General features: G+C 44.2%; 2 protein-coding genes across 5 annotated transcripts in view; one reads left to right on the forward strand and one right to left on the reverse strand.

The window, feature by feature from the left end:
• The window catches only part of ERC1 (ELKS/RAB6-interacting/CAST family member 1), a 388,457-nt gene extending 384,414 nt beyond the window's left edge, over positions 1-4,043 (reverse strand). For 2 of the 4 annotated variants that reach the window (XM_081249168.1, XM_081249164.1), the window contains exon 1: positions 3,952-4,043. The gene's annotated coding sequence lies outside the window, so the exon portion shown is untranslated. The other 2 variants (XM_081249165.1, XM_081249166.1) reach the window with 2 other exon arrangements.
• A 197-nt stretch (positions 4,044-4,240) lies between these two features.
• Positions 4,241-14,503, forward strand: part of RAD52 (RAD52 homolog, DNA repair protein) — a 59,406-nt gene continuing 49,143 nt past the window's right edge. The window contains exons 1-2 of the mRNA XM_081249347.1: positions 4,241-4,701; positions 11,240-11,382. The gene's annotated coding sequence lies outside the window, so the exon portion shown is untranslated. The remainder of the gene's footprint in view (positions 4,702-11,239; positions 11,383-14,503) is intronic.

Here is a 14,503-nt window from a genome sequence, read left to right on the forward strand (position 1 = left end):
GCTTTAAAACCAAAGGTCAGGAGAATGACTACTAATGAGTTTGGGGCTTCTTTCTGGGAGGATGAAATGTTCTAAAATTGATCGTGGTGATGAATGTACCAAAAGAATTTAATTGTACACTTTAATGGGTGAATCGTATGGTATGTGGGTTGTCTCTCAATAAAGCTGTGATTTAAAAAAAAAAAGCTCTGCAGGTAGCTAGACTTAAATTATAAAAACAAATATTAAGCCTGTAAAAAAAAATACACAGGGGATAAAAATACTTGTTATATTTATGCAATTTTGAAATAGCTAAATGCTGTGTTATTGCACAAAATTTCACTGGTTAGGATAAACAAGAAACTGGAAACAGTGTCTGCCTTCAGGAGTACTGGATGGGACAGAAGAGACTTATTTTTTTCCCTGTATACTTTAACTTCTGATTTGATACATGCATTAGAAAAATAAGTGTACATATAATTAGTAACAACAGTGTCATACCTCTCCTTAGTACAAGTATAAACTCCCAGGTTGCATATTTTGTTCTGAAAAGAATAAAGAATGAAATATATATGTTTTTAAAAATCAGTCAAAAGAAGTAAAAAACTGAAAGATTCTTACATTTGTCTCATCTCACACTAAAAAGCATTTAGTCATTTCTCTGTTATTAGGAATTATAATCAGGCAGAATTCTTGCTTACCCAACAGTCTGACACATCTTTAAACAATGACACAGTTGAACATTCCCTCCTCCTTGAAAACTTCCTTTCCTTCATTTCTAGTACATCACACTCTCCTGGTTTTCCTCCTACCTCAATAACCTCTTATTAATCTCCTTTGCTGAATTCCTCTTCACTTCCCAAGAAGGTGTCCAGAAGGTAAGTTCCATGAAGGTGGGAATTTTTGTCAGCTTTGTTCACTACTGTATTCCCAAAGGCTAAAAAAAGTACCCAGAACCATACTCAATAAATAACTGTTGAATGAATAAATGAATGAATCAGCACCTCCAGGCTCACATTTTGAAAAGCCATAGAAGTAAACTATATTCCACATAACCTTTATGCTTAATTTACTGTATTACATTATATTTCTCTGAAAATTTATAATCAATACACTGTTTATTATTGGATTAGCCAAAATACTTCATTCCCTGCTCTTTCGCCATCGATGTGTTTTACACAGTATGTGCAAAATGCACATTTAACAGCTCTTATACTACTTCTAAAAGCATAAACGGGGTTTCCCTGGTGGCGCAGTGGTTGAGAGTCCGCCTGCCGATGCAGGGGACACAGGTTCGTGCCCTGGTCCGGGAAGATCCCACATGCCGCGGAGCGGCTGGGCCAGTGAGCCATGGCCGCTGAGCCTGCGCGTCCGGAGCCTGTGCTCCGCAACGGGAGAGGCCACAACGGTGAGAGGCCCGCGTACCGGAAAAAAAAAAAAAAAAAAAAAGCTACATAAAAGCATAAACGTAGCATAGAAAAAGAGCAGCTGTTGCTATGGGAATTTTCACTTTTGTTTCTAGTACTAACATTGAATTAACACAATGACATACTTATCTGACTTTAGTAATTAAAAAAAAGGGGGGGACACCCCAGTAGACTTAACTAAGATATCACAGTAATGACTAGCAAGCCACATTTCTTGAAAAATAAAACGTACCAGTTTTCTCAGCCTTAAGAAATTCTAAAGAGAAATAGAAAACTTCTACCTTACATTTTCCCCAAAACATATGATTGCATTCCAACAAGAAGAATCACATCCCACTGTCAGCCATGGAAATGTCATTTTAGCACTGTACAAAGTTTCACCGCTATTTTAGTTCACATTTGTCCCCATGTGTACCCCCTTAAATCAAAGTATAATTTATAAGCCAAACCCAGATATGTGAATTTTAGTCTTTCCTTCTAAGTGACTAATCCAATATCAAAACAATTATTGTACCAACTTATAATTTGACCTGTCGGAATAAAATTAAATCTTTAGTTTATAATTACAAATTGGACCACACCCTTTCTCACTTAATAGCTATTATATCATCTGTTTCCTACAAGTTTCGTCAAGCAGAAATATTTGCTAGAATAATCTGCTCATTAAGTAGGCATGTTAAAAAAGGCACCTACTGACACTCACTCTGTATATTTCTCTCTCGGGTTATGGGAAAGCACTTCCCTGGCTATGTTCCCAAATAAATTGAGTAAGCCTTTGGAAAGTCACTGCTTAAACTCCATTTCATGACGGTTTCCCTTCCTCCATAAATGAATTACTGAGAGTCATGGCTACTTCCATCCATTACATAACAAATGTCAACCTCAGGGCCTGTTTTCCGAGGAAGAAATAGCTTAAATGATATTAACTGATAGGTAAGGCCAGTGAATACTGTAATCTAATAGGGAGCAGGAATCCAGAAAAGAAGATTCTGATTTAATGTGCTAGGTTGTGAAACACTGAAGTGAAGAACGTTGAACACTGTTTACTCTTAGTAACATCTCCCTATACAACGACAGACACACGCCCCCAAAATGTTACTAAAGTGCATTTTAAAAGCACCTGACTCCAAGAACATTTCTGAGAAATTGAGGGACCTACCAAAAAAAAAATTATTCCACTTCACTTTTCTTTTTTTTTTTTTTTTTGCGGTTCGCGGGCTTCTCACTGCTGTGGCCTCTCCCGTTGCGGAGCACAGGCTCCGGACGCGCAGGCTCAGCGGCCATGGCTCACAGGCCCAGCCGCTCCGCGGCATGTGGGATCTTCCCGGACCGGGGCACGAACCCGTGTCCCCTGCATCGGCAGGCGGACTCTCAACCACTACGCCACCAGGGAAGCCCTCCACTTCCCTTTTAAAGTGTCTAATAAAGACATGTGCAATTGAGAAATTTTAGAAATCTCCAATAACTAAGTGTTAATTAAGTGTAAATTTACAACAATTAAACACAAAATAGCTGTCAAGGTTTACTAAAACATGAGTTGTAAAAGACAGTTGTGCTTCAAAACATTTAAGCATGTTTCGCATAATTAGCGCCAACAGAACTATTCAAATTGTTCATTGTATCCATCCAAAGCAGTCAACCAGAACCACGTGCGACTACTCCTCAGAAACGTGTCTTCCAAAGCAACCACCTGATCCTCAGGCCCTCTCTTAAGGAGCCAGGATAGAGCTCTGAAAACGAGGTGGCTTAGAGATCGTTCAGGCACAGAAGAAAGACTGGAAGATAACGCCTTTAAGGAACTAAGTGTACTGGGACCTATTCCCCAATGTTGCTGCCAGAAGGAAGTTGTCTAACCCAAGATCTCGCTCTTCTTGAACGGTGCAGAGCTCCAAACCCATCCACGCTCACACCCCGAGCCAAAAGCAGAGGGATTCTCCCCCCGCCGACGCCCCACCCGCTCCGCCTGGAGGAAAAAAAGAAAAAAAGACCCCAAATCCTAAAGTAGAGATGTGAGACCTAGTGCAATAGCTTCTCCAACTGCCTCAAAGGCAACATCCACAGCTCATCTTCCTTCTGGAAGCCAACCCTCCATCTCCTACCTGACCACTTCATAGCAGGAAAAAAACGAGAATCCTCGTCTCTTTCAACGCTGTACATCAATACCCCAACCCCAGAACCAGCCGACCGCACCCCAGCCTCCCGGGGCTCCGCGAGGCGTACACCTCCCCACCTCGCGCGCAACACCAAGCCTCAGAAGCCGGGCGCCCGCAGCCGCAGCCGCCGCCGCCACCGCCGCCCCCGAGATCGTCGGTGGGCTGGGTGGGGCCACCCTCCCGGACGTCCCATCCCCCCGGCAGGGCGCGGAGGGGGAGGGGTCCCCGCGCCTCACCTACGGCTCCGCCCTCCCCGGGGGCGCGCTGCCGGGACCCAGACAGGGCCGTGAGGAGGAGCGGGCGGAGGAGAGCCGAGGGGCCTAGCTCCAGCAACGGGCGGGAAGCTCCAGGCGCCGCCCGACCCCGAGCTGCCGCCACTGCGGCCGTCTCACCCTGCTCAGGGCTGCCGCTGCCGCTGCCGCTGCTGCCCGGGCGCCGTCGCCGCCGCCGCCGCCAACGCCGCCGCCACCACCGCTACCGCCGCCGCCGCCGCCGCCGCCGCCGCCGCCGCCACCACCACCACAGCCACAGCTCGGCCCGGGCGCCTACGTCACCGCGCCCCGCCCCCTGCGCGATTTCCCCAGCCCCGCCCCGGGCTGACGTCAGCGCGAGCCCCGCCCCCGTCCGACCGCGCCCGGTCGGCGGCCCGCAGCCTCCCGGGAGCGCGACTCGGGCGCGCGCGGGCCTCGGGCACTTTCCGGGGTCTGGCGGGTGGGGGCTCTGGGCTGCCGGCCGGCGCGGGCGCACACGCGCACACGGCAGGCGTCGGTAGGGCGGCGTCTGTCTCCTCCCGCTTGCCGTAGGAGGCAGTGCGGCGCAGACAGTGGGCCGCCGCCTCAGCCGCTGCCTCAGGGGGCTAGTCACGCAGAGCCCGGGGCTAGCCGCCCCGAGGAGCCTGGCGCCCGCGGACAGGTGGGCTTCCCGCCCTAAGGCCCTCGGGCTGCCCGCACGGCCCGGGAGACGCCGCCAGAGGCCTGTTCGCGGTTCGCCTCGGCGGCCGGGGAGGGAGGGAGGGCGGCGCGGACGGTCGTCCCGGTCCTTGCGGGCGGCAGCTGGCCCGGCGTCGGGCTCCCCGGTTTCTAGTACCGAAGCGCAGACGGGTTTCCTTGTCGGAGCCACGCACCGTTAATGTAAGGCCGTAGGTAAGCTATCGCTGCACTAAGAAAGTAAGAGTGATTTGAATCGTGTTTATTCCCGGCTAGCGATTGTTTTATCAGTAACTCTAAACGCCCCTGAGAGCAGTTGAGTCACCGCCAGCGTCCACGCCCTCGTGACCCCACTGTCGCTTTCCCGTCCGTCGTCGGGGTTCTCGTCCCTTCATTCGTCATCGCATCCCCATCCCGCCCAGCGTCCCCCAGCCTGCTGTACAGTCGCCCCCTTCCGTAGGGTCCGCACGCGGCCGCCGCTGTGAGGACCGCTGCCGGGGGACGCTCGGTCCTGCCAAATGAAGCATCCTAAAGTGTTTCATTTTCTCGGGCACCCGACTTCACTCAGGAATACGCCAACTTCCTGTGAATGTTTCTCACGAGCCTTCTTATCTGACTGCTGATCCGCTCGTCCTGCTGCTCCCCAGCGGTGTGGTGAGATGAAGGGAAAGCAAAGTGGACTCCTCTTATCTTTCTAGTTTCCATTCTGCCAGTGTCTACGTGTGTGACCTTGGGAAAATCCCATTACTCCTGGGTCCTGCTTTTCGTAACTGTAAAAGGGGGTGTGAACGAGATGTCTCAGATCTATCCCATCCCTGAAATGTAGGGATCTGAAGAATGTGAGATGCTAAGCATTGTTATTCATGCACGGGAGTACTGTCCATATCACAGACTCAGAAATTTTTTTGGTTTCTTTTTTGTCATTCCACTGTTCTTTTTTCTTATTTCCTACTCTGCCCCACATATGTTTTTTTAAACCTACACTTAGGATTTTTTTTTTTAATTAAAGCTGGCTGAGTGCATGCATTCGTTGCCTCTTCTTCCTGGAACCCCATTAAAATGATAATAAAGGAATGAAAAATGATACAAACCCGTACAAAACAGAAAATGGGAAGGGAGCCACCAAGAGATTTTTTGTTTTCTAATGTTACACACAGAAAGTGGGTGAGGTCTGATTAAACAAAATGGAAGAAACCATAATGTGGAATAGGCATTGGGGGGGTACTGCAGCTGAAGAAGGAGGCCTACCTGCCAGAAGTGATTTAGAGAAACTGAAATTTGGAGACACTGACAAGACAGAGCAAGAGTGAGAAGCAGGGCTGAAAACAAGGACACTAAATAAAGGTCTCTATGTAGAACAGCAGAACCCTCCCTATACCTCAGATACAATAGCTAGGCATTTATCCCAGGCTAAAAGTCAAGCTTTTTTATCATCTCAGGGGAGCATTTGATGACTAAGAGTAAAGCATTCTTTATTCTGGCACAATAGCCAGTTTCCTACCCACTCACCCTAGAGGCAAGTTGGCAAGACCCTCCCAAGTTGTAAAGATGCGTCATCAGCATCCAACTACTTCATCTTAAATATGAATGGACAACCAGGGACCGTTAGGTGTTTAAGGGAAGTCTGCAACTTGGGGCTGGGGAAGAGAGGGAGAGGATAAGGAGAAAATGTGACCACAGAGGAAAAAGAAACTTCAGAGAACTTAATGATATGCTCACAAACTTTTATTAGAGGTATGAAACAAGGATAATGTACTCAGATAAGTAACAATCCAAGAACAAAAAGTAAGTCTTGAAATTAGAAATAGGAAATTGCCAAAATTATAAATTCACTGGAAGTGTTGAAAGGTAAAGTCTGTGCAATTTTAAGAAGAATAGAAGAAATACGCAAAGCAATGGAAATTGCAAGAGAAAATAAAAGAAAAATAAAAAGTCAATCCAACAAGACTAATATTACAAGAGAAAGAGAAAAGAGAGTAAATAAAAGATGGAAAATTACCCCAAAAATAATGGAACAAAATTTCCCAGAGCTGAAAATGTCCATTAGTGGAGAACAAAAACAACTTTGTGAAATGTTAAAACTCTAAAGATAAAGAGAAGATCCTGAATTTCCAAAGGAAAAATGTGACCCATAGGGACCTCCCTAGTGGTCCAGTGGTAAAGAATCTGCCTTCCAATGCAAGGGACGCAGGTTCGATCCCTGGTCGGGGAACTAAGATCCCACATGCCGTGGAGCAACTAAACCAGTGTGCCTCAGCTAGAGCCCACATGCCACAAACTACAGAGCCCACGCTCTGGAACCCATGCACCACAACTAGAGAGAGAGAAAACCTGCACACCACAACTGAAGAGAAGCCCACACACCTAAAGGAAAGATCCCGAGTGCCGCACCTAAGACCCGACACAGCCATAAATAAATAAATAAGTAAATAAATAATAATAAAAAGTGACCCGTAAAAGAGTAAGACTCACACTGCGATTAGAATTCTTACCAGCAACACTAGATAAGAGAAGATAATGATGACCTTCAAGTTTCTGAGGGAAATATTTCTTTAACTTCAAATGCTAAGAATTTTTTATTTAAAAAAAACTCTATTCCTAGCTGAATTATCATTAAGAGAACAAAATGAAAACTTTCAGATATGCAGAGACTCATAAAGTCAAACTCCCACATAGGCTTTTTTTCAAAATTTAAAGATGAGGTAGAAATGAGGTTTCTGACAGCATCCCCATCCAGGATTCACTAGATCTAATTCAGTAGTAAAGGGAAATCCCAAGAGCTAGGCTAGATTGGGATGGAAGGATAGGAGTTCTGGGAGAGGATTCAACTGAATAATTACTATGATAGAGAGCTTAGAAAATGCTGGTTTCTGGTGTTCAACTTTTAGACCAAACTTGTTAATAAATTATAATCTTGCTGTAGTTAAAGCATAGTTTATAAATTATACCAATGTTGACAACATAAAGGTAAAAATACAGCTGGCAGTTTAAAATGTGAAACATAAGAAAGGTAGAGGTAAAGGGAAAAGCACTCAAGAGACGATGTGTATAGTTGGCAGAATAAGAAGCGGTTGCTAAAGTGTACCGTTAGAAGTAGGAAAAGTGACGAGTGGAGGAGCAAGAAATTATTAGGCTTACTGAGAGGACAGGAAGACACGAGGTACAGGGTTTATAATTAAGTTAAATCGTCATCAAGAAATAATAGAAGACTTAATATCGTTAAGATAAGCAGTACTCCTCCATTTGTTCTGCACATTCTATGCAATCCTATCAAAAATCCCAACTGCCTTTTTTTTTTCTAGAAATTGACAAGCAGATCCTAAAATTCACATGGCAATGCAAGGGACTCAGAGTAGCCAAAAGAATCTTGAAAAAAAAAAGAGTTGAAACACTCATTCCTCCTGCTTTCAAAACTGACTACAAAACTACAATAATCAAGATAGTGTGTTGTACCAGAATAGTGATAGACGTATATATCATGGAAAATAATTGAGACTTCAGAAATAACCCACACATTTATGGACAGTTGATTCACTGGGAAAATAGTCTTTTCAACAAAGGGTGCTGGGACAGTTGTATAACCATATGCAAAAGAATGAAATTGGACCCCTACCTCACATACGCAAAAATTAATTAAAGGAACTTCCCTGGTGGTGCAGTGGTTAAGAATCCGCCTGCCAAGGCAGGGGACATGGGTTCGACTCATGGTCCAGGAAGATCCCACATGCCACGGAGCAACTAAGCCCGTGCACCACAACTATTGAGCCTGCGCTCTAGAGCCCACGAGCCACAACTACTGATCCCGCGTGACACAACTACTGAAGCCCGCGTGCCTAGAGCCCACGCTCTGCGACAAGAGAAGCCACCGCATTGAGAAGCCCACGCACCGCAACGAAGAGTACCCCCACTCACCACAACTAGAGAAAGCCCGTGCGCAGCAGTGAAGACCCAACGCAGCCAAAATTAATTAATTAATTAAATTTAAAAAAAATTAATTCAAAATGGATCATAGACCTAAATATAAATGCTAAAACTATAATACTCTTAGAAAAAAACAGGTGTAAACCTTCATGACCTTGGATTAGGCAATAGTTTCTTAGCTATGAAACCAAAACCATAAGTGACGAAATTTTAAAATTGGACTCCATCAAAATGGAATATACAAAACTTTTGTATATTCAGCTTTAAAAAGTATGGTGAGCCTTGAAGACATTATACCAAATGAAATAACCCAATCACAAAAGGACTGTATATTGTATGATTTCATTTATATGAGGTACCTAGAATAGTAAAATTCATAGAGACAGAAAGCAGAAGGGTGGTTGCCAGGGGTTGGGGGAAGGCAGATGGGCATTTGCAAGCCAACCAAACCTGCCAATACCTTGATCTTGGATGTCCAGCCTCCAGAAATGTGTGAAATAAATTTCTGTTGTTTATGCTACCCAGTCTGTGATATTTTGTTACGGCATCCTCACCAGACTAATACAGATTTTGGTACTGAGGAGTGGGGTACTACTGTAACAAATACCTTAAAAATGTGGAAGGGGCTTTGGAAGTGGGTAATGAGTGGAGGCTGGAAGATATTTGAGGTGCATGTTAGGAAAAGCCTAGATTGCCTTGAAGAGAGACTCTTGGTAGAAATGTAAACGTTAAAAGGTGACTGTAGTGAGATCTCAGAAATGAGGAGCATGTTATTGGGAACTGGAGGAAAGGTGACCCTTATTATAAAGTGGCAAAGAACTTGGCCAAACTGTTTCCTAGTGTTGTGTGGAAGGTAGAAATTAAAAGTGATAAACTATGATATTTAGCTGCAGAGATTTCTAAGCAAAGTGGTGGTGGTGCGGCCTGATTTCTTCTTACTGCTTGTAGTATACAGGAGGTGAGAGATAAATTAAAGGAGTTGTTAAGCAAAAAGGAACCATAACCTAAAGATTTGGAAAATTCTTAGCCTATCTGCAATATTGTAACTTGCAAGAAATATATACTGGTGAGCATTTTGTAATATGCTTAAATGTCAAATCACTATGTTGTACACCTGAAACTAACATGTATATATCATACAATACATCAACTATACTTCAATTTAAAAAAAAGAAATATACATTTGGTCATGCATATGACCAAAATATATCTCATGTTTGGTCTTCATCCAAGGTTCTTGACTCACAGCTCCCAGAACCCTTGGAATTTCCTGAGGGATAAGAGCAACAGGAACTTCTCTTGTCATAATGTTTGGTCTCTACTCCTCAGTTCCTGAAATCACTTTCAGAGTCATAAAGGTAAAATGGACGTCTTGTTATTTGTAACAAGCCCCTTTCTGCCACAACAGGATTTATGTTAATGAGGTGACTTTTGGAAAGCCCTAAGTATGGGGGCTTGTCAGCAAAGAACCCAACCATGGATACAGGATTGGAACTTTCCGTCCCACCCCCTGACCTCCAGGGAGGGAAGAGAGGCTAGAGGTTGGATCAGTTGCCAATGACCAATGATTTGATCAATCATGTCTATGTAATGAAGACTCCACAACACTCAAAAGGACAAGGCTCAGAGAGCTTCTGGTTGGTGAATACCTGGATAAGTGGGCAGAGTGACACACCAGGAGGGGGCGTGGAAGCTCTGCGCCCTCTCCCTATACCTTGCCCGTTGCGTCTCTTCCATCTGGCTCTTCCTTTTATAATACCCTTTTATAACAAACCAGTCATCCAGTATGTAAAAATGTTTCTCTAAGTTCTAGGAGCCACTCTGGCAAATTAATCAAACCCAAGAAAGGGGTCATAAGAACCTTTGATTTATACCCATCAGTCAGAAATACAGTTCACAAGCTGGACTTGCAATTGGCATCCTGAGTTGGGAGAGATTGTTGGCACCTCCAGTTTGTGGCCAGTTGGTCAGAAGCACAGGTAACAACCTTGCTTGCATCTGGCATCCTGAGAGGGCAAGAGGGGTGTACAGCAGCCTTGTGGGACTGAGCACTTAACCTGCAGAACCCGATGCTGTCTCTGGGTAGATAGTGTCAAAATTGAGCTGAGATGCAGGACACCCAGCTGGTACCCAGAGACTTGCTCCTTGGTGGTGTTGGGAAACCACCCCAACTCCTCGCATGTTGGAATTAGGTGTAGAACCCAATTACTATCCATATTATGATAAAAGAAGAAGTATGTTCTGGAGAATACATCAAGGGTGTAGCTGGATAGTCATTTGATAAAGAGGTCATGGGTGCAACTCATGGATTTAATCAGTCATCTCATAAGTAACCAGGAATAGAAATAAGATTATACCAGTAGACACACTGCCAGTTTGAACTAAAGGGCATAGAGACAACAAAATGGAGGAATACTGTCAGACTTCTGGGAGTCTACAGGATAGGACAATAGAGCTATCTGGCTGCCAATTCACATCACCCTTCAAGAAAAGTGAGAAATGGCACCCAAAGTGATTCAAAGATCAACAGGGCTGCTACTCCAGCCACCAGCCCAGAGAGTACAGGTCTGGGGGGCAAGCTGTCTCCTTGGTTTCAGTGGAGCCTGCTACCAACCAGTGCCTCAGGAATAAAGCTGATGTGCAGGGCTGAGGGGGTGGGGCCACCACCCAGGGCCAAGGGGATGAGGTTGCCACCCCAGTGGGCCTGGAAGCCAGAGCATTGAGCCCAAAAGGATTACTCTCGAGCCTTAAAATCTAATGAAATTTGCCTTGCTGGGTTTTGTACTCGCTTTGGACCCATTTCCCTTTCTTCTTCCTGATTTCTCTCTTTTAGAATAGAATATCTCTCTATGCCTGTCTCACCAGTGTATTTTGGGACCGCATAACTTGTCTGATGTCGCAGGCTCACAGCCGGCAAGGAATTTTGCCTTTGAGTGAATGATATCTCAAGTCGCAACCATACCTGATGATATTCAGGTGAGACTTTGCACTTAGAGTTGATGCTGGAATGGGTTAAGACTTTGGGATGGGGGTGAATGTGTTTGCCTGTGAGAAGGACAAGAATATTGGGTATCCAGAGGGCAGAATGTTTTGGACTGAGCTGCATTCTCCCAAAATTTATGTGTGGAAGCCCTAACCCACAATGTGACTATATTTGGAGACAGGGCTTTTAAAGAGCTGGTTACGGTTAAATGAGGTCCTATACAGTCTGTGGTATTTTGTTACGGCAGCCCTAGTAGACTAATTCAGACACCACCAGGAAAGTAAGAAGACAGTACACAGAATGGGGGAAAAAATTTGCAACCACATATCTGATATTATATCCAGAATATGTAAATAATTCTTACAACTCAACAATAAAAAGACAACCCATTAAAAAATGGGTATAGGATTTGAATAGATGTTTCTCCAAAGAAGATATATAAATAGCCAATAAGTACATGAAAAGATGCTCAACATCATCCGTCATTAGGGAAATGCAAATCGAAACCACAGTGAGAAACCACACCCACTAGGATGGCCATAATCAAAAAGAGCGTAACTGTTAGTGAGGACTTAGAGAAACCAGAACCCTCATATACACCTGGTGGAAGTGTAAGATGGTGTAGTCACCTTGTAAAAGTCTGACAGTTCCTTGAACTGTTGAATATAGAGTTATCATAAGACCCAGCAGTTCTACTCCTAGCTATATACCTAAAAGAATTTAAGATATCCACACAAAACCACAGACTTTTGTATATGAATATTATAGCAGCATTATTCATAATAGCTGGACAGTGGAAATTACATCATGAATAAATTCAAAAATAATAATAATTTTTAACAAATTGCTGACCTGCAAGAAAGTAAAGGAATTGCCCTCAAAGACTCAGTGGCTTATAAACAGCAAATATTTATTCTTAAGTTAGTTGGGATTTGACACCTGGAGGGAGGAGGGGCAGTCAGCTGCTGTGCTGTGCTCGAGGTACGAATCAGTTCCACACGTCTCCCATTCAAGGAACCAGACTAAAGGAGCAGTAGTCACCTGGGTTGTATTTTCCTCATGATGGCAAACAAGCATACAAGAGGCTAAGCCACAGAATCACTTGAAGCTTCTGCTCAAGTGTGTCATATATGTCCTGTATGCTCACACTTCATTAACCAAAGCAAGTCACACAGCCAGGTCCAACATAATGGTGTGGGAAAGTATACTCCTTTCATGGAGTAGAGGAAATGAAGAAAAAAGGGAAGGAAAAAGACATGCCTTTCCCTTTAAGAGAACTTCCTAAAAGATTGTGCACACCACTTCTTTTTATATCCCATGGTAAGAGCTTAGTTCATGGTCATTCCTTGCTGAAGGGCAAATTGGAAATATAGACTTTATTGTGGATGGTCATGTACCCAGTTAATAAGTTATATTACTAAAATAAGGAGAAAATGACTATTGAGAGAAACTATCAATCTGCCACAAATTTCTAAAACAATTAACTGATATTTAAAAACTTAATAGGGGGCTTCCCAGGTGGCGCAGTGGTTAAGAACCTGCCTGCCAGTGCAGGGGACACAGGTTCGAGCCCTGGTTCGGGAAGATCCCACATGCCGAGGAGCAACTAAGCCTGTGAGCCACAACTACTGAGCCCGTGTGCCACAGCTACTGAAGCCTGCGTGCCTAGAGCCTGTGCTCTGCAGCAAGAGAAACCACCACATTGAGAAGCCCGCGCACTGCAACAAGAAGTAGCCCCTGCTTGCCGCAACTACAGAAAACCCATGCGCAGCAACGGAGACCCAACGCAGCCAAAAATAAATAAATGAAATAAATAAATTTATAAATAAATAAATAAAGACAGGGAGGATAGAAAAGGCAATCTCCTACTTTAAATCTACTTAGAGTCCCTTAAGGAGAATCTAGAGAAAGGAGGTAAGCATCTGTTCATATAATGGGTTCATATAATGGGTGAGGACTTTCCAAACCAATAAGAGACATAAATCTATAGATCAGGAATCACTAAGAACAGGACCAGTAAAAAGAAATCCAATCTGGATACAGTGTAGCGAAACCGAGAACATAAAAGACAACACATCTTAAAGTCAGTTGCATTAGTTTCCCAGGTCTGCTGTAAAAAAGTGCCACAAACTGAATGGCTTAACATCACAGGAATTTATATAGTCTCATAGTTCTAGAGGCTGGAAGTCCAAACTCCAGGTGTCAGCAGGGCCTTGGTCCCTGTGAAGGGGAGGGGAGAACCCTTCCCTCCCCTCCCTAGTTTCTGGTGATTTGCGGCTGTCCTTGGCATTCCTTAGCTTGCATCTGCAGCCCTTCAGTGCCTGCCTCCCTGTCACATGGCATTCCCCTTTTGAATGTCTGTGTCTCTTTTCCTCTTCTGATAAGGCACCCAGTTATATTGGATTAAGGGCCCACCCTTCTCCAATACGGCCTTATCTTAACTAATGGTGTCCACAATGACGCTCTTTCAAAACAAGGTCACGTTCTTAGGCACTGGGGATTAGGGCTTTAACCTATCTTTCTGAGGAATACAATTCAACCCATAACATGAGACAAATAAATATCAGCTTACTTACAAAGGAACAGTAATTGGCTGATGACAAACTTATGAACACACAAGGGAAGCTGGAAGACAGAATAATCTCTCCAAGTGCTGAGAGACAATAACTGTCATCTCAGAATTGTGTACCCAGTAACACTAATTTATAAGATCAAGGACAAAATAAAGACATTTTCAAGTAAACAAAAGCACATGGTTTATTACCAATTGATCTTCATTAAAGGAAAATCTAAATGATACTTAAAGGAAAATAATCCTGCAGATGAGGATCCAGAGGCATACACAGCTGCAGTCTGTGCCACCAAAAGAGGTACAGAGGGACTTAAAGGGGCCAAAGCTAAAAACAGAATCTGACTGCCAAGTGGGAAGCATGTCCACACTGATAGGAACCCAGGGTTTTTCTCCCCCTGGGGGTCTCATGATCATTAACCATCTGTGTCAGCAAAAGGCAGTCTTCCAGCTTTCATATCAGATGGAGGCAGGGGTAAAAGTTGATAGGAAACTTACATGACTTGGGTGCATTCCTGTGAGTGGGCTAAAGCTCAGTCATGCAG

Source organism: Mesoplodon bidens (genome assembly GCF_964165515.1).
Source record: "Mesoplodon bidens genome assembly, chromosome: 11".
Classification (NCBI taxonomy): domain Eukaryota; kingdom Metazoa; phylum Chordata; class Mammalia; order Artiodactyla; family Ziphiidae; genus Mesoplodon; species Mesoplodon bidens.